This window comes from Arvicola amphibius, chromosome X (assembly GCF_903992535.2).
Source record: "Arvicola amphibius chromosome X, mArvAmp1.2, whole genome shotgun sequence".
NCBI classification, from domain to species: domain Eukaryota; kingdom Metazoa; phylum Chordata; class Mammalia; order Rodentia; family Cricetidae; genus Arvicola; species Arvicola amphibius.
The window spans coordinates 40,499,196-40,522,354 of NC_052065.1; positions in this window are offsets into that span (position 1 = coordinate 40,499,196).

Consider the following 23,159-nt stretch of genomic DNA (forward strand, 5'->3'; position numbering starts at 1 on the left):
TGGAGGCAGAGTAGATATGGGAGCAGGGAACTATATATCTTAATTAAGGGAGCCGTTTGAGGGTTGGCAAGAGACTGGACTCTAGAGGGGTTCCCAGGTGTCCAAGGAGATGTCCCCAGCTTGTTCCTTGAGCAGCAGAGGAGAGGGCACCTGAACTGGCCCTATACCATAGGCACTCTGATGAATATCTTATATATCACTATAGAATATTCATCTGGTGATGGATGGAGATAGAGACAGATATCCACATTGGAAGCACTGGACTGAGCTCCCAAGGGTCTAAATGAGGAACCGAAGGAGAGAGAACACGAGCAAGGAAGTCAGGGCTGCAAGGGGTGCGCCTACCCATTGTGACAGATCTAATGAGAATTCACCAAGGCCAGCTGGACTGAGTTTGATGGAGCATGTCATCAACAAGACTCTCTGAACATGGCTTACATGGAGGGCTGACTGAGAAGCCAAAGACAATGGTACTGGGTTTTGATTCTACTGTAATGTACTGGCTTTGTGGGAACCTAGTCTGGACGCTCACCTTCCTAGACCTGTGATGTGGGATGTCTTGTTTGTGTTGATTTCATTGGTTAATAAAAAACTGCCTTGGCCCATTTGATAGGCCAGCAATTAGGTGGGGTGGGAGTAGACCGAACAGAATGCTGGGAAGAAGGGAAGTGAGACAGATGCCTCAGGCATTCACCATGCCTCTAGTCTCCGAGATGGACACAGGTTAAGATCTCTCCTGTAAGCCACCCCTCGTGGTGCTACATAGATTACTAATATGGGTTAAAGCAATATGTGAGAATTTGTCAATAAGAGGCTAGAACTAATGAGCCAGTCAGTGTTTAAATGAATACTTTGTGTGTTGTTATTTTGCAGCACAAGGTAGCCATGTGGGAGCCAGGGAGGACGAAAAGCAGGCCTGCTGGCCTTATCACTACAGAACTGGATGGAAGGGGGAGGACATTGGATTTCCCACAGGGCAGGGAACCCTGACTGCTCTTTGTACTGTAAAGAGAAGGGAAAGGGAATTGGGGGGAGGGGGAGGGAAATGGGAAGAGATGGAAAATTTTAATACATACATGTATTAATAAGTTGACTAACGTGAATAGTATTAATAGATTAATGTAAGATTAAGGATTGTAAGACCCAGTTATGAGTGACAAAATATGCTTGCAATTTTGTAAATTCTTAATAATTTAAAATAATTTTAAAATATAATCTTAATATATCAAAAAATGTTTCAGCAAAAAAATTTAGAATAATGAATTTTTATCACAATAAGATGATTTTGGTTAGATTGAAAAATTAATATTTTTTCTCAATAGAAAAGCACAATGTGTTACTTCAATGTTAAAACTACTAGCAATAAATCTTTAGAGAAATTACATATTTTGACTCATATTTATTATGATGAAAGATAAAGTACATACATTTCCTTACGCAGAAAAATAAAAATTGATATACTGGGTATCTTAAGTTTATTACTACACTAAATACTTAATATAGGTATTTAGAAGGGATAACCTTAAAATTAAAATGTACTGAATTGAGAATTAATTAAATAACTATACAAAGAAAATATATATTAAGACATTATTCCTAAAATTCCTAAAGTTGTTTAAAGATTTTCTAAATTCAAGCAATAGATAAAAAGCAAATATTGAATAATTACTTCTTGTTGCATATATTTACAGAAGGTATCATAGATCAAAGCATGAGAACTAATTAAATAAAAAGAATTTGGGTAAAATTATAATTCAAATAACTATTAATTTATATGGAACTAATTCTTTTAACATTTTAGAATCAGTGAAAGAAACAAAGGCTTATTTGAATATAACCTTCATATAACTGGCTAACTAGTTGGTAGGAAATACGTTTAATATTATATGAATGAACCCATTTGGTCCTGTTAGTGGCGAAGAATTAGAAACTGTTATCAAGCTGAGAAGGCTCCCACAGAGCCTGTCCATGCAGAAGAATCAGAGCCCAGCACCATTGTCCTTTGCTTCTCAGTCAACCCCCACTGTTGGCCACATTCAGAGAGATGGGTTTGGTCGCATGATCCATCAGTCCCATTCCAACTGGAGTTGGTGATCTCCCATTAGTTCTGTCCCACTGTCTCCATGAGTGAACGCACTCCTCACGTTCCTGACTTTCTCTTGGTCGATCACCTTCCTGGACCTGGAGGGAGTTGGGAGGACCTTGGTCTTAACATAGAGTAGGGAACCCTGATGGCTCCTTGGCCTGAAGAGGGAGGGAGGGGAGGTATGGGTGGAGGGGAGGGGGAGGGATGGGGGAGGAGGAGGGGAGGGAAGGGGGAGGAGGAAGGGAGGAGATGGAAAATTTTAAATATAAAAAATAAACCATGAAAAAAAAATAAAAAAAGAAACTGTTATCAAAAACCTCCCTACCAAAAAGAGCCCAGAACCAGATGGGTTCAATGCAGAATTCTACCAGAGCTTCCAAGAAGACCTAATACCTATGCTCCTTAAGGTATTTCATACTATAGAAACAGAACAGTCATTGCCAAATTCCTTTTATGAAGCTACAATTACCCTGATACCTAAACCACACAAAGACTCAACCAAGAAAAAGAATTACAGGCAAATCTCACTCATGAACATCGATGCAAAAATTCTTAATAAAATACTGGCAAACAGAATCCAAGAACACATTAGAAAAATTATCCACTATGATCAAGTAGGCTTCATCCCAGAGATGCAGGGCTGGTTCAACATACAAAAATCTATCAATGTAATCCATCATATAAATAAATTGAAGGATAAAAACCATATGATCATTTCATTAGATGCAGAAAAAGCATTTGACAAAATTCAACACCCCTTTATGATAAAGGACTTGGAGAGATTAGGGATACAGGGGTCATTCCTAAATATAATAAAGGCTATTTACAGCAAGCCAACAGCTAACATCAAACTAAATGGAGAGAAACTCAAGGCCATCCCTCTAAATTCAGGAACTTGACAAGGCTGTCCACTCTCTCCTTATCTCTTCAATATAGTGCTTGAAGTTCTAGCAATAGCAATAAGAAAAAACAAGGGGATCAAGGGTATTCGAATTAGAAAGGAAGAAGTTAAACTTTTGTTATTTGCAGAAGATATGATAGTGTACATAAGCGACCCGAAAAACTCCACCAAAGAACTCCTACAGCTGATAAACTCCTTTAGTATTGTGGCAGGATACAAGATCAACTCCAAAAAATCAGTTGCCCTCCTATATACAAAGGATAAGGAAGCAGAGAAAGAAATCAGAGAAGCGTCACCTTTCACGATAGCCACAAATAGCATAAAATATCTTGGGGTAACTCTAACCAAGGAAGTGAAAGACCTATTTGACAAGAACTTTAAGTTTTTGAAGAAAGAAATTGAAGATGATACCAGAAAATGGAAGGATCTCCCTTGCTCTTGGATTGGGAGGATCAACATAGTAAAAATGGCAATACTACCAAAGGCAATCTATAGATTTAATGCAATCCCCTTAAAGATCCCATCAAAATTCTTCACAGATCTTGAGAGGACAATAATCAACTTTATATGGAAGAACAAGAAACCCAGGATACCCAAAACAATCTTATACAATAAAGGAACTTCTGGAGGTATTACCATCCCTGACTTCAAACACTATTACAGAGCTACAGTATTGAAAACAGCTTGGTATTGGCATAAAAATAGAGAAGTCGACCAATGGATTCAAATAGAAGACCCAGATCTTAACCCACAAACCTATGAACACCTGCTTTTTGATAAAGGAGCTAAAAGCACACAATGGAAGAAAGAAAGCATCTTCAACAAATGGTGCTGGCATAACTGGATGTCAACCTGTAGAAGAATGAAAGTAGATCCGTGTCTATCACCATGCACAAAACTCAAGTCCAAATGGATTAAAGACCTCAATATCAATCTGAACACACTGAACCTGTTAGAGGAGAAAGTGGGAAGTACTCTACAACATTTGGGCACAGGAGACCGCTTCCTACATATACCCTCAGCAGCACAGACATTAAGGGCAACATTGAATAAATGGGACCTCCTGAAGCTGAGCAGCTTCTGTAAAGCAAAGGACACTGTCACTAAGACAAAAAGGCAGCCTACTGACTGGGAAAAGATCTTCACCAACCCTGCAACAGACAAAGGTCTTATCTCCAAAATATATATGGAACTCAAGAGACTAGACTTTAAAATGCTAATTAACCCAATTAAAAAATGGAGCACTGAACTGAACAGAGAATTCTCAACAGAAGAAGTTCAAATGGCCAAAAGACACTTAAGGGCATGCTCAACCTCCTTAGCAATCAGGGAAATGCAAATCAAAACAACGTTGAGATACCATCTTACACCTGTCAGAATGGCTAAAATCAAAAACAACAATGATAGCCTTTGCTGGAGAGGATGTGGAGTAAGGGGTACACTCACCCATTGCTGGTGGGAATGCAAACTTGTGCAACTGCTTTGGAAAGCAGTGTGGAGGTTTCTCAGGAAATTTGGGCTCAACCTACCCCAGGACCCAGCAATACCACTGTTGGGAATTTACCTAAGAGATGTCCAATCATATTACAAAAGCATTTGTTCAACTATGTTTATAGCAGCATTATTTGTAATAGCCAGAACCTGGAAACAACCTAGGTGCCCTTCAGTGGAAGAATGGATGAAGAAACTGTGGAATATATACATATTAGAGTACTACTCGGTGGTAAAAAACAATGACATCTTGAATCCTGCATGCAAATAGATGGAAATAGAAAACACCATCCTGAGCGAGGTAACCCAGGCCCAAAAAATGTACATGGGATATAATCACTCATAATTGGTTTCTAGCCATAAATAAAGGACATGGAGCCTATAATTCATAAAAAATCCTAGAGAAGCTATATAAGAAGGTGAACCCAAGAAAAATATATAGTTATCCTCCTGGATATTGGAAGTAGACATGATTGCCGGACAAAAAAAATGGGAACATGGGGGTGGGGTGGGGTGGGGGGATGGGGGGATGGGGAGAGAAAAGTGTGAAGTGGAGGATGGGAATGAGCTTGGGGGAATAGGATGGTTGGGATATAGGAAGGGTGGATATGGGAACAAGGAATTATATATCTTAATTAAGGGAGCCATTCTAGGGTTGGCAGAGACTTGACTCTAGAGGGGTTCCCAGGTGTCCAGGAAGATGCCCCTAGCTAGTTCCTTGGGCAGCTGAGGAGAGGGTGCCAGAAATGTCCAGATCCTATTGCCATACTCATGAATATCTTGCATATCACCATTGAACCTTCACCTGGCATTGGATGGAGAAAATGACAGAGCCCCACAGATGAGCACCGGACTGAGCTCCCAAGGTCTTGATGAGGAGCAAAAGGAGAGAGATCATGACCAAGGAAGTCAGGACCGTGAGGAGTGCATTTACCCATTGAGACGGTGGGACAGATCTAACGGGAGACCACCAAGTCCAGTTGGAATGGGACTGATGGAACAGGGGACCAAACCGGACTCTCTGAATGTGGCTGACGGTGGAGGAGGACTGAGAAACCAAGGACAATGGCGATGAGCATGAACTCTACAGCATGGACGGGCTCACTGTGAGCCTTGTCAGTTTGGTTGCTCACCTTCCTGGACTTAGGGGGAGCTGGGAGGACCTTAACATAGTGAAGGGAACCCTGATGGCTCTTTGTCTTGGAGAGGGGTGGAATGGGGGTATGGGTGGAAGGGAGGGGAGGGAAGGGGGAGGAGGAGGGGAGGAGATGGAAATTTTTAATAAAAAATGAGAAAAAAATTATATGAATCAATTCAATAAATGAATGAAAATATTATTTTTCCTATTTAACATGTATACCTGGGATAAAGGCGATGGTGCAGTAGGTGACAGTGCTTGTCCTTTAAGTCTGATAATCCAAATTTACTCCCTGACACTCAAGGAGAAAGAGATAACCATTTCTGAAGTTTGTCCTGTGGCATTCATTTTAGAGTGCATGATACAAAAGTGCTTGTACAAACAAATACAGACAGTAGAAGTAAATAAAACCTACAAATTATGTGTATGGATGTAAGAGGAATTTTAGAAGCTTGAAAGAGGAGGAGATGGATTATTATCATTGTATTTCAAAGCGTTCCACTAAGTTGAATCCTGCACCATATGTTTTCAACATTATTATTATTATTATTATATTTAAAATTCATGTGTATTTTTTTCTGTATGAAGTTATCTAAAACTATATTGAAATGTGGAGATTATCTGATTATGAGAAAATCATCAAATAATATCTGTTTGGTCAGTATTTCTAAAGCAATCTGAATCAATAAAAAAATTAAATTTACTCCAAAGAAGTATATTTGGTGCAATCATTAATGGTTTCTACCTACCAATCAATAAATATATTCTGGTAGATTGATAGGAACCAAACTGTTTGTTTATCTCAGTCTGATATAAAGGTGTAATAAACTGTGCATTAATAATTTATATCTAAGTGTTAGTAAGAGTGCATTAACTAAAGTTGTTCAACATCTGTTTGTCTCTAAAGAAGTTGCACAGAATCATATAAAATATAAATTATTTAGAAAACATAGCCTTTTTATTTTATTTTATTTTATTTTGTGACACGTGTTTTCTCTGTATATTCCTGACTGTCTGTCCTGGATCTTGCTCTGTAGAACAGGCTATCATCAAACTCTTAGAGATCTACCGGCCTCTGCCTATTGAGTGTTAGGATTAAAGGCCTGTACTACCATCACACTGATTAGACTAGTTCTAATTGGGAGGAAAATCCAAAAACAAACTTATTATCACTAATGGTTTTAATTTGAAAGGATGTTATCAACACAAAGTGTTTGATTTTTTCATTATTATTATAGATATGTGTCTCTCTGTGTGTGGCATGTGTGCCCATTTATCTGTGGAAATCACAAGAGAGCAATGGGGTTTGTGGATGGGATGGATTACCAGGAAGAGCAGCAAACATTTTCTCTCTCCCTCTTTCTCTCTCTCTTTTTATGTCTCTCTCTCTTTCTTTCTGATGGAAATTTCCAATGTAGCCATATGTGATCCAGAAACCTCACCTTGTACCATCACTCCATGTTCCTTCTCCAGGCAGGAGTTACTGCTGCTACCTCTATTAGATCATCAAAGATTGAGAATAACAAAACAGACATTAAAAAATCAACAACCTTTCTATATCTCAATATCACACATGCTAAAAAGAGACTATTTAAGTGTTCTCATCCACAGGAGCCTCTAAAACAAAAACAAATAAAGAAGCAAAAATTCCATTAGGAATAAACCTGACATGGCAGGTAAAAGGCTTCTAAATGAAAACTTTAAATCTGTAAAGAAAAAATTTGACAATGTTACTAGAAGATGGAAAGACCCACCATTCTCAAGAATTTTTTGAAATAATAGAGGGGAAAAAATGATCATTCTCCCAAAAGCAATTTAATGATCCAAACAAATCTCAATGAAATTCCTCATGACATTCTTCAGAAAAACAGGCAGAAAAAGCTCAAATTTCATATGATAGCTCAGAAGACTGAAGATGCTCACCTAATCAAGGGCAATAACAACAACAAGTAGTTCTAGGGGAATACCATAAAGAACTCAAGTTGTATTATAAAGTCCTAGTAACAAAACAGTATAAAAAAATAAGCATATGTGTCAATGGAGCAGAAAAAAAAACATAATCTTAAGCATGTATAATTATATATACCTGATATTTAACATAGATTCCAAAAACATACACTGGAAGAAAGGCAATATCTTCAATAAATGATGTTGGAGAAACTGGATATCCACATGTCAAAAAATTATATTCGACTCATTTCTATCATCCTGTACAAATATCAGCTCCAAACCTAGGGAGTGGCTTACAAAGCCGGGGAAAGAAGTTTCTGAATAGAACCATATTTGATGAGGGATTAATTCCAACAAGAGACAAATGAAACCTCATAAAACTAAAATGATTTAATAGAGCAGATGACACAATCAGTCTACTAAGGAGGAACCCATAGAATGAGGAAGATTTTCCATCCATACTTTTGAAATAAGATTAGTATCAAAATATAAAAATTACTCTTTTAAAAAGCAAAGAAGCATGAATACAAAAGATTTAATCAAGTACAGAATCCATGGCTTGTACTACAAATCTTTTGAAGAATCAATGTCTGGATTGGTTAAAATTCCTGGAGGAGAATGTATTATGCTGTATTACTAATGTAATATTTTCCATTTGCCTTATCAAATTCATCCTTATATTCATAGAGAAGTATAGCTTTAATTTCTCATCAAAGAAGCTTCTTTTTGCAAGAGACAGAAGCTATTAAAGACACTCCCAATTGGTTAAAATTCAGAAAATAAATGATACTGGATTTCTCAGCCCCAAATGCAGTATCTATAAACATAGACTTTGTACCTAAATCTCAGGAAACATGATAGAAGAGGGGGGGAAAGATTTACAAAAGCCTAGGAATTTGTTTGAATGCTATGCATACCAGCTGATTTTATTTGCCAACTTGACACAAGGTAGAGTCTTCAGAGATGAAAGAGGTTCATTTGAGTAAATGCCTCCATTAGATCCATGTGTAAGGTATTTTTTTTCAATTAGCGATCAATATGTGGGTGGCAGCCCATTTTTGAATGGTGTCATTCCTGTGCTAGTGGTCTTCCTGGTTTCTCCAAGAAAGCTGTCCTAGCAAGCCAGGCAAAGCAAGCCAGTAAGCAACACACTTCCATTGCCTCTGCATCTGATCCTGCTTCCAGGGTCCTCTCCTGACTTCCATCAATAATGAACCGCAGTATGGAATTATAGGACAAATAAACCCCTTTCTCTCCAACTTGGTTTTTGGTCATGTTGTTTCATCAAGCAATAGAAATCCTAACTAGGATGCTATGTGATACTGTCTCCCAGATACAAAAGACATGTTACATCCATGAACTTAAAGCAATATCACTGCCTAAACAATGTCTGGAAAGAATATACTAGTCAACATAATCAAAACATTGGAGGAAAGTTCCACAAAGTGTCACCCCCAGATGAAGAGGTACAGGCAGTCAATATCTACTTTAAAAAAAGAGTATCAGTTTTTGTTGCTGTTCAGGGATGAGACCTGAATCCTAAGGAGTAAGCCCTAAACATAAGTAAATTAGGACAACACAAATTGGAGAGTCAGTAGGATCTCCTCTCTCTCTCTCTCTCTCTCTCTCTCTCTCTCTCTCTCTCTCTCTCTCTCTCTCTCTCTCTCTCTCTCTCTGTGTGTGTGTGTGTGTGTGTGTGTGTGTGACAACTATAGAAGATGTCACAAATTTGAGAATAGGTAGCTTGGGAACACAGGAGTAGATATAGAGAGTAAATGCAGAGAGTTAGATGTAAAGGATGATAATATAGTTTACTTGTGTTTGAAATTCTCAGAAGAAATTAAGTAGCTTCACTCTGTCTTTGCTTTTCTTGGTCATGTAATTCTGTCCACTTAAATGTACTAGATATAATTGTCCTTAATTTTTCATGATTAAATTTATTACATGGCCATAACCAGAGTTTTATGTAATCTGACTTAAGCTCTCTTCCACCACTGGCCTATTCTCTGCCTACCATGGAAGTCACATGCAAGCATGATCCTACTGACATCTTAAAGTGTTAGCCTTTTAGTCTTGATAACACACTGTGCAGAATGAGCAGGTGGCATTTCTGAAATATAAATATCTATATATTTACATATATGTATTAAAAAATTAATGAAAAAGAGACCATGAATTGTAAAAAAAGTAAGTAAAATATATAGGTGAGTTGGTAGGGAAGAAAAGGAAGGAAGAAATGATATAAGTATATTAATCTAAAAAATAAGTAATTTTTAAAAATTAGCTTTCTCCATGCATCAGAACAGATATAGCTTATTATTTTTAAAATGTAAAATCTTTTGACTGGTTAAAACTAAAGTTATGAATGGAAAGTTGTAAGGAATGTTCATATATCTAAAGATTTTCATTCCTGGAAAGAAGGTACAAAACAACTTTGCTTTGTTTGCCTCTTGTGAATACACAACATGTGATACAAGTCTTATTCTCTCTACATATCAAATTAATTCTCTTTTGTCATGACTGTATGTCATATAGAATCTCTGAATAAAAAGATAATTTGATACTATTGTAACAATACCCTTAAGTGATATACAGAATATCATTATTGAAATCCCTGTTCTTATTTTCATCAATGGAAATATATATATATATATATATATATATATATATATATATATATATATTTAGTGCATGTGTTTCTATTTAAGATTCCTGATGCAATTTATTTTGCTAATTTATTACATAAAATTCACAATAGAGTACTGTCAATTAATCCTAGAAAAGAGATTGTCTAAAACACAGTTATGTAGAGAGCATATCAAGTATTCTTTATATATTAATATATTTTAATTTGTAGACAATTACATTAATATCTAGATTTTATTAATTCATACTCATTACCCATTACACTCTCTTATGCTTATATGACTATAGCTAACTCCATTATTCACAGATATTCTTTTTCTACCACTAATTCTTTGCGGGGACTGTTTGTGAGTGAGTGTTTGTCTGTGTCTTTGTCTGTGTTTGTGTGTCAATGTGCAAGTTTTAAGCAGGTGGTCACAGATGGTGTGTGTTTCTGATTAGGATGGTTATATTATATCCATAAAATAATGTTGCATTGTGCTCTTTCTATATCCTCTAGTGTTGTTGGGGTTTCTGTCCTGACTGGTTCCCACAGTCATTAAGTCCCAAAGAAATAGCACAAAGGTCTACATTAGCTATAAACTGATTGGCCCATTAGCTCAGGCTTCTTAATAACTCATAACTTATATTAGCCCATTATTCTTGTCTATGCTAGCCATGTGGCTCAGTACCTTTTTCAGAGAGTCAATCACATCTTACTTCTTCTGTGGCTGGGTAATCCCTGTGGACCAAGCTTTCTCCTTCCCTGCCTCTACTTCCTGCCTGCTTGTTCCACCTATACTTCCTGCCTAACTACTGGTCAATCAACATTTATTTAAAATATAATAGGCAGGATAAAAACCATTGTCCCACAGCATGTTCTCCTCTTTATAAAAAAAAAAAAAAACAACAAGAACTCTAAATCTAAGCCGGGCGGTGGTGGTGCACACCTTTAATCCCAGCACTCAGGAGGCAGAGGCAGGCAGATCTCTGTGAGTTCGAGACCAACCTGGTCTACAAGGGCTAGCTCCAGCTCAGGCTCTAAAGCCGCGGAGAAACCCTGTCTCGAAAAACCAAAAAAAAAAAAAAAGAACTCTAAATCTAATGTCCATTGTTTAGCTTTTCTCCTCACCATTCGCCATAACAACTTATAACCAAGCTTCTAAACAAAGGAATATATCCATAGTCCATTTTGGGGGGAATGGGGGCATAGTTTTCCAAGCTACTTCCTGCTGGTAGGGGGCACTGATAATCTTATAAGGGGGAACTAAAGAAAATATAGAATTATTATCAAGTCCTGACTAGAGTATCCTGTGAGGCTTGATCATCTCATACAGCACCTTAAATCTGTTCTGGATGTAGAACTCAGACTTCTGAGCCAACTGTTTCTACCAGAGATTTCTCAGGTAGTCTTCCCTGATCAAACCTAATTTTCCTTAACTCAGAATAAATTCATAGCCTCTCATTTTCTGTTGAAAGAAAAGCAAAACATCTTCTCCAAATTACCATATCTTTTAACTTCAATTTTGAAGTCAAGGAATTTTCAAAATACCTATCTTAAATAAGTTTAGCAGCATTTATAAACAAATATGTTTTGGCAGCTGTTGCTCCTTCCTCAACATTCAAACAATTCAAAGAGAACATAATAACATACAGTATACAGACTCTCTGTGTATTTCTCATCTTTATGTGGCTTTATTTTAACCTCTATTTCTTTCATTTTTACTTTTAATTGTTTTGGCTTTTTGAGACAGGTTCTTTGTGTATTTTGGGCTGTCCTAGAATTCCCTCTGTAGACCAGACTGCCCTTAATCTCATAGAGATCCACCTGCCTCTGCCTCCCAAGTGTTGGGATTAAAGGCATGTGCCACCACACCTTAAACTCACAGAGGTCAGTCTATCTCTGCCTTCCAAATGTTGGAATTAAAGGAATGTGCCACCACACCCACCTTTTTTTTGTTTTAAGGACTTTAACCTTTTTCTTTTCTCTTCCAAGCCTGAATATATTTTTAACACACTGTAAAACATTTAGAGGGGTTCTTCATCTTTGAATCTCTCTTTATATCTCTCCTTTTCTGACCATATGAATCTTTAATTTGCTAAATGATATAGCTAGAATTAAATCTGTGGTTTTGTCTCTCCCCATCTTCCCTTGGCCCAGTCTTGCCCAACCCTCAAGTTCCCAATTTTGCCTGGCGATCGTGTCTACTTCCAATATCCAGGAGGATTACTATATCTTTTTTGGGAGTTCACCTTCTTATTATCTTCTCAAGGAGGGGAGGTATGGGTAGAGGGGAGGGGAGGGAAGGGGGAGAAGGAGGGGAGAGAAAGGGGAGAAGGAGGGGAGGGAGGGGGGAGGAGGAGGGAAGGAGATGGTAATTTTTAAATATAAAAAAAAATAAACCATGAGGAAAAAAAAAAAAAAATCTGTGGTTTTGATGGCTGGATCCAGCCCTTTCTTTAGCTTTCTGAGATTCCAGTCTCATGTGGCAGGGGTACCAGACAGAGCCATGTTTTTTGCCACAACTCTATTTCATTTCAATATCCCTGCCACCACCAGAAAGTATGCGGTCACCTTTTCATCAACACTATTTAAGTGTTTCATGGCAGGACCACTTAAAAGAGCTGCAAGGTTTTGCAGCTAAGACTGAGTCAGGAAGCCTCTCTTAAATGAGAGTCTTTGCCTCTAGCAAGCAGAGGCCACCTGAGAAAATGCTGCTATCAATAAACCATGCTTGAATCTATTTCTTTTTGTCTAGAATTTCTTCCCAAGCACTCTAGGACTTTATGTGGATGCAGTTGTCCACATGGGCACTATTCATTCATTATTGGAATTAACCATATGCTGACTGCTCAGGGGTCGCATAACTAGTTAACATGCCAGAGTCACATTGGGTGGCATTTGTTGACTGAGCTTTCTGTCCTGCCTGGTTCCCACAGTCATTAAGTAAGCCCAAAAGAAATAGCACAGAGGTCTACAGTAGTTATAAAGTGATTGGCCCATTAGCTCAGGCTTCTTATTACCTTTTATTCTTGTCTATGTTAGCCACGTAGCTCAGTACCTTATTCAGTGAGGCAGTCACATCTGACTGCTGTGGCTGGGTCATGCCTGCAGACCGAGTGTTCTTCTTCCGAGAATTCTCTTGTTCTCATTACCCTGCCTCTACTTCCTGCCTGGTTTTCTGCCTGTACTTCCTGCCTGGCTACTGGCCAATCAGTGTTTATTTAAAATATAATTAATAGGATAAAGACTATTGTCACACAGCACTCTAGCTTTCAATCTTTCTTTCCACTCATCTATTATATTTCTTGCATTGGGTGGTGGTTATATAGAAAAGGATATTTTTTAAAATCATACTTCAACATAATATTTGTGTGCCATTTTAAACAACAAACAGCAAACTAATACAAACATAGCCTTGAAAAAATATTTTGTTATTAGGTACTAAATAAATTATAAAATGGCATTTACTTACACTGTAAAAGCTGAAGCATGAAAGTATAGTGATATCTTGGTAAACTTCAGGGATATATTATTTGGTGACTGCTTTTCATTGACTTTCAGAAATGTACAAATTACCACTAATGATGTGATTGATATTAATATTAAAAATCCATATAAGTAGTACAGGCTGGTCTCAAACTCGTGATCCTCCTGCCTCTGCCTCCTTCAGCAAATACTACTGGCGTGTGCCACTACAACCAGCTAAATTTCTGAGAAGCATGTAGAAGTGTGCACTTTCCAGTTGCCAAGTCAGCACACAAGTGGCTGTAAATATTGAAAGTTGTTTACTAAAAGCCTAAAGGCCATCATCCCTGGGTGGGCTTGAACGACCAAACTTTCGATTAATAGCCAAAGGTGTCCTTCACCCTGGGAAGTCAACAGTACCAAAGACAGAAATTCGAGAGAAGTTAGCCAAAATGTACAAAACCACACCAGATGTCATCTTTGTATTTGGATTCAGAAGGCATTTTGGTGGTGGGAAAACAACTGGCTTTGTCATGATCTATGATTCTCTTGATTATGCAAAGAAGAATGAGCCCAAACATAGACTTGCAAGACATGGCCTTTATGAGAAGAAATAGACCTCACAAATACAGCTAAAAAAAACTGCGAGAATAGAATGAAGAAGGTCGGGGAACTGCGAAGGCTAATGTTGGTGCTGGCAAAAAGCCAAAGAAGTAAATCTGCGGTGATTTGATCTGCTGTGTTTTGCAGACAATTTCCCAGAGGACAAATAACTAAAAGTTTATGAAAAAATCCATACAAGTGATTAAACACCTACAAATTTATGAATCTTCAGATGAATAGGAAAATGGTAGTCCAACATTTTGCCAATATGACAAATAACAGAGAAATTTATATATTTGAAATATATGTCTATTGGAAATACATTATTTTTTCATACCTGACATTCCAACTGCAGACTGTTTCACCTCCCTCCACTCCTCCTAGCAGTCCCCACTTCTCCTCTTCCCCAGATTCACTCCCCCTCTGTTTCCAACAGAATATAGCAGGCCTCCAAGAAATAATAACCAAATAGGGCAAAACTAAACACAATTATCAAGATCACTCACATTGAGATGTACAAAGAAACCTAACTGGAGGAATGCTCCAAGAACAAACAAAATAATCAGCAACACATTTGTTCCCACAGTTGGAAGCCCACAAAATCATCAGGCTAAAGAGCTACAGAATATATACAGAGGACCTATTGAAGACCAATGCAGGCTTCATGCTTACCAATTTAGATGTTGTGAGTCCATATGAGACCTGCTTAGTGGTTTCAGTGTACCATATTCTCCTGGGGTCATCCATCCCCTCTGATTTCTAGAATGTTCTTGGGAAAAGGACCTGAGACCTCCCATGGAGACTCTGCATGTCTGGTGATGGATTTCTGAACTTGATCCCACGTACTGCCAGTGGAAGATTCTCTGAAGACTACTGGACAAGGAACCATCCCTAAGTTTTTAGTCTATCAAATTTCCAGTTTCTGGCTTTCCAAGTGGTATCAAACATAGGTACCCTCACATGGAGTGTCTTCAAATTGAATCGGATATTTGTTTGCCACTCCCACAAATTTTGTGCTATCATTGCCACAACACATATTGCAGGCTGGACAGATTATTGGTAAAGCTTTTATGGCTGGGTTGGTGTCCAGTTTTCTTTTTTTTATAGTCTGCAGAGTAGCTTCCTGAGCCAAAAGGCATAGAATATAGGGGTGAAGGAACCATGCAAGCACCAGCATGTCCTCTCCCATTCAGTGAGCTATGTGCAGGCTGTCCTTAGCAATAATGTATTCCACTGTCAGTTTGTAATGACAAGGCCTCTGCCTTATTTTTGCATTGCTTGTTTGGAGATGTCAACAGGACCCCTTGGCCTGTATGCAGCATAATACAACACAGTCATGCCACTAGATGCCTTGCCTGACTCCAAGAGATGGACAAGTCAGAAGCCATATCAGACATTAATAGGGGTCCTTACAAAGATCATCCTCACTGAACCATGAAGTCAACATTTTACTAGGTTTATCCAACCACCCCTAAAATCTTCCAAAATTTTAATAATCCCTCCTTGCCCTTTCACCTTACATCCCATATCCCAGTCCCAACTAATACCCCCTGCTTTTATCTCTCCCTACAGGCTCCTGGTCGACTTGCAAAATGTATTCTCTTTTCTCTTCCTAGGGAGATCCATGTACTCCCTTAGAGCTCTCTTTTTCATGTATCCTCTTATAGGTCTACAGATTGTATCTTGGTTAATAGTTCCTTAATTGCTAATATCCACTTATAAGTGAAAAAATACCATATTCTTATTAATGGATCTGAGTAACATCATTCAGGATGACTTTTTTTCTAGTTCCATCCACATTTTTTTCCTGTAAATTTTACAATATCATTTTATTTAACTCCTAAGTAACACTTCTTGTGTAAATATACCACATTTTATTAATTCATTCTTCTTTTGCTAGACTCTGTAATATTTATAGTTTCTGGTTACTATGAATAAAGGCACAATGAACATACATGAAAAAGTGTCCTTGTGGTACAATGACGTGACTTTTGGGTATATGTTCAATAGTGGTATATATAAATGGTTACTGAGGTAGAATAATTCCCAATTTTCTGAGGAACCCCCATATTAATTTCCATAGTGGCTGTAAAACTTTGCAATCATACCATCAATAGTGGACTGCCCCCCTTGCTCTGTACCTGGACCAACATGACCTGTAATTTCTGCTATTGATCTTAGCCATTCTGACAGGTATAAGATGGAATCTCAAAGTAGTTTTGATTTGCATTCCTCTGATGTCTAAGGAAGTTGAATATTGTTTTAAGTCTTTCTCAGTAAACTGTGATTCCTTTACTAGAAATTCTCTGATCATAGCTGTACCTCATTTTATAACTGGATTACTTGCTTTTTTCATGACTAGTTTCTTGAGTTATATATATTGGATATGTGTCCCCTTTTAGGTATGGAGTTGTTAAAAATGTTTTCCCACCCAATACACTTCTGCTTTGTCCTATTGACAGTATTCTTTGCCTTACAAAATCGTTTTAGTTTCATGAGGTCCCATTTATTAATTGTTGAACTTAGAGCCTACACTAAAGGTATTCTGTTCAAAAAGTTGTTTCCTGTGCTAATGAGTTTAAGACTACTTCCAACTTACTTTTCTATCAGTTTCAGCGTATCTGGTTTCATGTTGTTGTCTTTGATCCACATGGACTTGAGTTTTGTGGTGGGTGAGAAATATTGTTTTCTGCATTGCTCTGCATGCAGAAATCCAGTTTGACCTGCATCGTTTTGGAAGATGCTTTCTTTATTCCTTTGCTTATTTTGGCTTCTTTATCAAAATTCAGGTTTCCATAGGTGTGTGGATTTATATCTGGGATATCAGTTTGATTAAATTAATAAATATGTCTATTTTTATGTTAATCTCACGCTGCTTGTATGACTATAGTTCAGTAGTACAACTTGAAGTCAGAGATGGTGATACCTCCACAAGTGGTTATTGTCTTAGCTTTCTTGTTTTTTTTCACTTATGGTTGAGAATTGTCCTTTTAAGGTCTATAAAGAATTCTTTGTTCAGTTCAGCGCCCCATTTTTTAATAGGGTTAATTGGCATTTTACCATCTAGTCTCTTGAGTTCCTTATATATTTTAGAGATCAGACCTTTGTCAGTTGCAGGGTTGGTGAAGATCTTTTCCCAGTCAGTAGGCTGCCTTTGTGTCTTAGTGACAATGTCCTTTGCTTTACAGAAGCTGCTCAACTTCAGGAGGTCCCATTTATTCAATGTTGCCCTTAAAGTCTGTGCAGCTGGGGTTATGCGTAGGAAACGGTTCCCTGTGCCCATTTGCTGTAGAGTACTTCCCACTTTCTCCTCTATCAAGCTCAATGTGTTCAAATTAATATTGAGGTCTTTAATCCATTTGGACTTGAGTTTTGTGCATGGTGATAGATATGGATCTACTTTCATTCTTCTACAGGTTGACATCCAGTTATGCCAGCACCATTTGTTGAAGATGCCCTCTTTCTTCCATTGTGTACTTTTGGCTCCTTTATCAAAAATCAGGTGTTCATAGGTTTGTGGTTTAAGATCCGGGTCTTCTATACGATTCCATTGGTCAACTTCTCTGTTTTTATGCCAATACCAAGCCGTTTTCAATACTGTAGCTTTGTAATACAGTTTGAAGTCAGGGATGGTAATGCCTCCAGAAGAACCTTTATTGTATAAGATTTTTTTGGCTATCCTGGGTTTCTTGTTTTTCCATATAAAGTTGATTATTGTCCTCTCAATCTCTGTGAAGAATTTCAATGGGACCTTGATTGGGATTGCATTGAATCTATAGATTGCTTTTGGTAGAATTGAACAGAGAATTCTCAACAGAAGAAGTTCGAATGGCCAAAAGACACTTAAGGTCATGCTCAACCTCCCTAGCTATCAGGGAAATGCAAATCAAAACAACTTTGAGATATCATCTTACACCTGTCAGATTGGCTAAAATCCAAAACACCAATAATAACCTTTGCTGGAGAGGTTGTGGGGTAAGGGGTACACTCATCCATTGCTGGTGGGAATGCAAACTTGTGCAACCACTTTGGAAAGCAGTGTGGCGGTTTCTCAGGAAATTCGGGATCAACCTACCCCAGGACCCAGCAATTCCACTATTGGGAATCTACCCAAGAGATGCCCAATCATACAACAAAAGCATATGCTCATCTATGTTCATAGCAGCATTATTTGTAATAGCCAGATCCTGGAAACAACCTAGATGCCCTTCAGTGGAAGAATGGATGAAGAAACTGTGGAATATATACATGCTAGAATACTACTCAGCGGTAAAAAACAATGACATCTTGAATTTTGCAGGCAAATGGATGGAAATAGAAAACACTATTCTGAGTGAGGTAACCCAGACCCATAAAGATGAACATGGGATGTATTCACTCATATTCGGTTTCTAGCCATAATTAAAGGACATCGAGCCTATAAATTTGAGATCCTTGAGAAGATAATAAGAAGGTGAACTCCCAAAAAAAGATATAGTAATCCTCCTGGATATTGGAAGTAGACACGATCGCCAGGCAAAATTGGGAACTTGAGGGTTGGGCAAGAATGGGCCAAGGGAAGATGGGGAGAGAAAAGTGTGAAGGGGAGAACGGGGGGAGCTCGGAGGAATGGGGTGCTTGGGATATAGGAAGGGTGGATATGGGAGCAGGGAAGCATATATCTTAATTTAAGGAGCTACCTGAGGGTTGTCAAGAGACTTGACCCTAGAGGGGTTCCCAGGTTTCCAGGGAGACGCCCCCAGTTAGTTCCTTGGGCAGCTGAGGAGAGGGAGCCTGAAAAGGCCAGTTCCTATAGCCATACTGATGAATTTCTTGCATATCACCATAGAACCTCCACCTGACGATAGAGGAAGAAAATGACAGAGCCCCACATTGGAGCACCGGACTGAGCACCCAAGGTCCTGATGAGGAGCAGAAGGAGAGAGAACATGAGAAAGAAAGTCAGGACCGTGAGGGAACCTCCAGCTGGCGACAGATGGGGAAGGTGACTGAACCCCACATTGGAGCACTGGACTGAGCTCCCAAGGTCCTGATGAGGAGCAGAAGGAGCGAGAACTTGAGGGAGAAAGTCAGGAACGAGAGGGGTGCGTTCACTCATGGAGACGGTGGGACAGAACTAATGGGAGATCACCAACTCCAGTTGGAATGGGACTGATGGATCATGCGACCAAACCGGTCTCTCTGAATGTGGCCAACAGCGGGGGCTGACTGAGAAGCAAAGGACAATGGCTCTGGGCTCTGATTCTTCTGCATGGACGGGCTCTGTGGGAGCCTTCTCAGCTTGGTCGATCACCTTCCTGGACCTGGGGGGAGTTGGGAGGACATTGGTCTTAGCATAGAGTGGGGAACCCTGATGGCTCCTTGGCCTTGAGAGGGAGGGAGGGGACGTATGGGTGGAGGGGAGAGGAGGGAAGGGGGAGAAGGAGGGGAGGGAAGGGGGAGGAGAAGGGGAGGGAGGGGGGAGGAGGAGGGAAGGAGATGGAAATTTTTAAATATAAAAAGAAAAATAAACCATGAGAGAGGAAAATAAAAAAAAGAATTCTTTGTAATTTTGATTGGTGTTGCATTGAATGTGTAGATTACTTTTGGTAGGACGGAAAGTTTTTTATGCAAGTCCCACTGATCCAAGAACATAGAAGATCTTACCATATTCTGATACATTATATAATTTCTTTCTTCAAATAATTAAGGTTTGCGTCATACATGTATTTTGCTTGCTTAGTTAAATTTACATCAAAATATATTATATTACTTGAAGCTATTGTGAAATGTGTTGTTTTGATAAATCCTTACTAATTTCATTTATATTTTGTTTGTAGGTGGTCTACTGATTTATTTTTAGTTAATCTATGCAACAACTTCTCTGAAAGTACTTGTAAACTGTAGGAGTTGCCTGCTGGTATTTTTTAAGTCATATATGTATAGAATCATATCATTTGGAAGTAACCATGATGATTTGAGTTCTTCCTTCAAAATTTGTATCCCCTGAACTCCTTCATTTGTCTTATTGCTCTACCTAGAAGTTCAAATACTATATTTAATAGAAAGAGTAGGCAACCTTGTCTTATTTGTTTAAGTAGATTTACATTGAATTTCTCTCCATTTAATTTGATGATGACTATAGGTTTGTTGTAAATTGCCTTTACTATATTTAGGTATGTTCCTTTTATCTCTAATCTCTCCAGAACTTTTACCATTAAGAAGTGTTGGATTTTTTCATAGACAGTTTTCACAGATAATGAGATAATATATGCATTCTTTCTTTTAGTTTGTTTATATGGTATATTACAATTACAGTTTTTTAATATATTAAACTATCCTTATATCTCTGGGATGAAGCTTACTTGATTATGTTAGATAATCTTTTTTGATATGCTCCTTTTGCAAGTGTTATATTGAGTTCTTTAACATTTACTTTTATAGGGAAACTAGGTCTGTAAATTCCTTTCCTTGCTGAGTCTTCATGTGGTTTGAGTTTCAAGGTAACTGTGAATTCATCAAATAAATTGGTAAATGTTTTTCTTGTCCGTATTTTGTGGAATAATTGGAGAAGTAGTGTTTTAAAAAAAACTCCTCTTTGTAAATATGATAAAAATGTGTACAAAATATCTGGCTTTGGGCATTTTTATTTTGGTTGGGTGATTTTTAATGACTGCTTCTATTTTGCTGAGGATTAAGGGTCTATTTAAATTGTTTATCTTATCTTTATTTAACTTTTAAAGTGATACTTACAAACCAAATGATTATATATATATATATATTACATTTTCACTTTGCTGGAGTACTGGCTGTTGAAATATGTTTTATTGATTGTGTAGGTGTCTTCTGAGGCTGTTGCTATCCCTCCTTTTTGTTTCTTATTTAGTTAAGTTGGATGTTCTTTCTCTATCTTTTAGTTAGTTTGGATAACAGTTGGTTTATCTTGATAATTTTCTTAAAGACAAAACTTTATGTTTCATTGATTATTAACTGTTCTGGTTGTTTCTGTTTTATTGATTTCAATCCCTAATTACATTATTTCTTGCCTTCTTCTCCTCTTGAGCTCACTTACTTCTTTTTGTGCTAGAGCTTTCTGGTGAGCTGTTAAGTTTCTGGTATGAGATTGCTCCATTTTTGTTTTTAAATTTAGGAACTTAGTTCTATGAACTTATTTCTTAGCATCATATTCATTGTGTCCCTCAAGTTGAAGTATCTGTGTATATATTTTCATTGAACTCTAGAGAGTCTTTAATTTCTTTCTTAATTTCTGTCTTGACACATTTTCTTTCAGGAGAGAACTGTTCAGTTTTCAAGAGTTTGTAATGTTCCCTTGTTTTCATTGTTGTTTGTATCAAGATTTAATCCAGGGTCACCTCATTGTATATAGGGATCTGTTACAATTTTCTTATATATCTGTTAAGACCTGCTTTGTGTCTTAAAATATGATCAATTTTAGATTAATTTGAGAGGTGCTAAGAAGAAGGTATGTTCTTTGATGTTTGGGTAAAAAGTTTTGTAAATATCAATTTGGTTTATGTCAGTTAACTCCAGGATTTCTATTCTTTTTGTTTTTTTGTATTAACTACCAATTGGTGAGCGTGGAGTACTGGTCTTCAGCTATAAGTGTATGAGAGTCAATATGATATTTAAGTTGCAGTTGGATCTATTTAATAAAAGTGGATAACCTGATTTGTGTTATAGAGGATAAAAATTGAAATACCATTTTGGTTGATTTTTTTTTATTTTGATGAATTTGTTGAGTCCTTCTCCATACCTTTGATTCATTTTGGTTTGAAATCTATTTAATTAGATATGAAAATGCTATACCAGCTTGATTCTTAGGTTCACTTACTTAGAATATCCATTTCCTACCCATCACACTGAGGTACACTGATGGTGAAATCTCTTTCTTCTATGCAGCAGAATGGTAGATACATTCTGTGAGTCTGTCTTTTATTGTGAGATTTTTTTCTTTCTATGTTTTCATGAGTACAGCTAATTTCTTTTGGTTGGAGGCTTTCTTCTAGCATTGGTGTGGACAATTGTATGTATTTAAATAAACACTGACTGGCCAGTAACCAGGCAGGAAGTATAGGTGGGACAAACAGATAGGAAGTAGAGGCAGGTCAAGGAGAACAGGAGAATTCTGGGAAGAAGGAATGCCTGGCTGGCAGTTTGACCCCAGCCACAGAAGAAGCAAGATGTGACTACCCCGGTGAAAAAGGTACCAAGCCATGTGGCTAACATATACTAGAATAATGGGCTAACATAACTTAAAAGAGTTAATAAGAAGCCTGAGCTAATCAGGCTTATCATGAATGTAGACATCTGTGTGATTTCTTTGGGACTTAATGACTGCAGGAACCAGGCAGGACAGAAACCCCGACAACATAGCACCTTCTGTAGGACTGGATGGAGATTGGTTTAATTTGACTTTATCAAGGAATATCTTGTTTTCTCATTCTATGTTGATTATAAAGTTTGCTGAATATGGTAATCTGAGGAATCATCTATAGTCTCTTACTACATGTTCCTTGCTCTTTTTCTCTTGTAGTTTTTAATATTCTTTATTATTCTTTATGTTTAATGCTTTCATTATTAAGTGTCTAGTGGCATTTCTTTTCTGGTCCAATCTATTTGGTCTTCTGCATACTCATTTTACCATTATAGTCATCTACTTCTTTAGGTTAAGAAAATTTTCAAGTCTATTTTTTAAAAATATTTTTCTGGGACTTAGAGCTGAGCTTCTTCTCCTTCCTCTATTCCTATTATTCTTTAGTTTCTTTTTATATTGTCCCAATTTCCTGGATATTTTGTGTCTGGAATTTTTTTATTCAAATATTTCTTTGGTTGATGTGTCCATTTCTACTATTTAGCCTTAAATGCATGTGGCAGGTCTACTGAGAAAGTTTCTTGA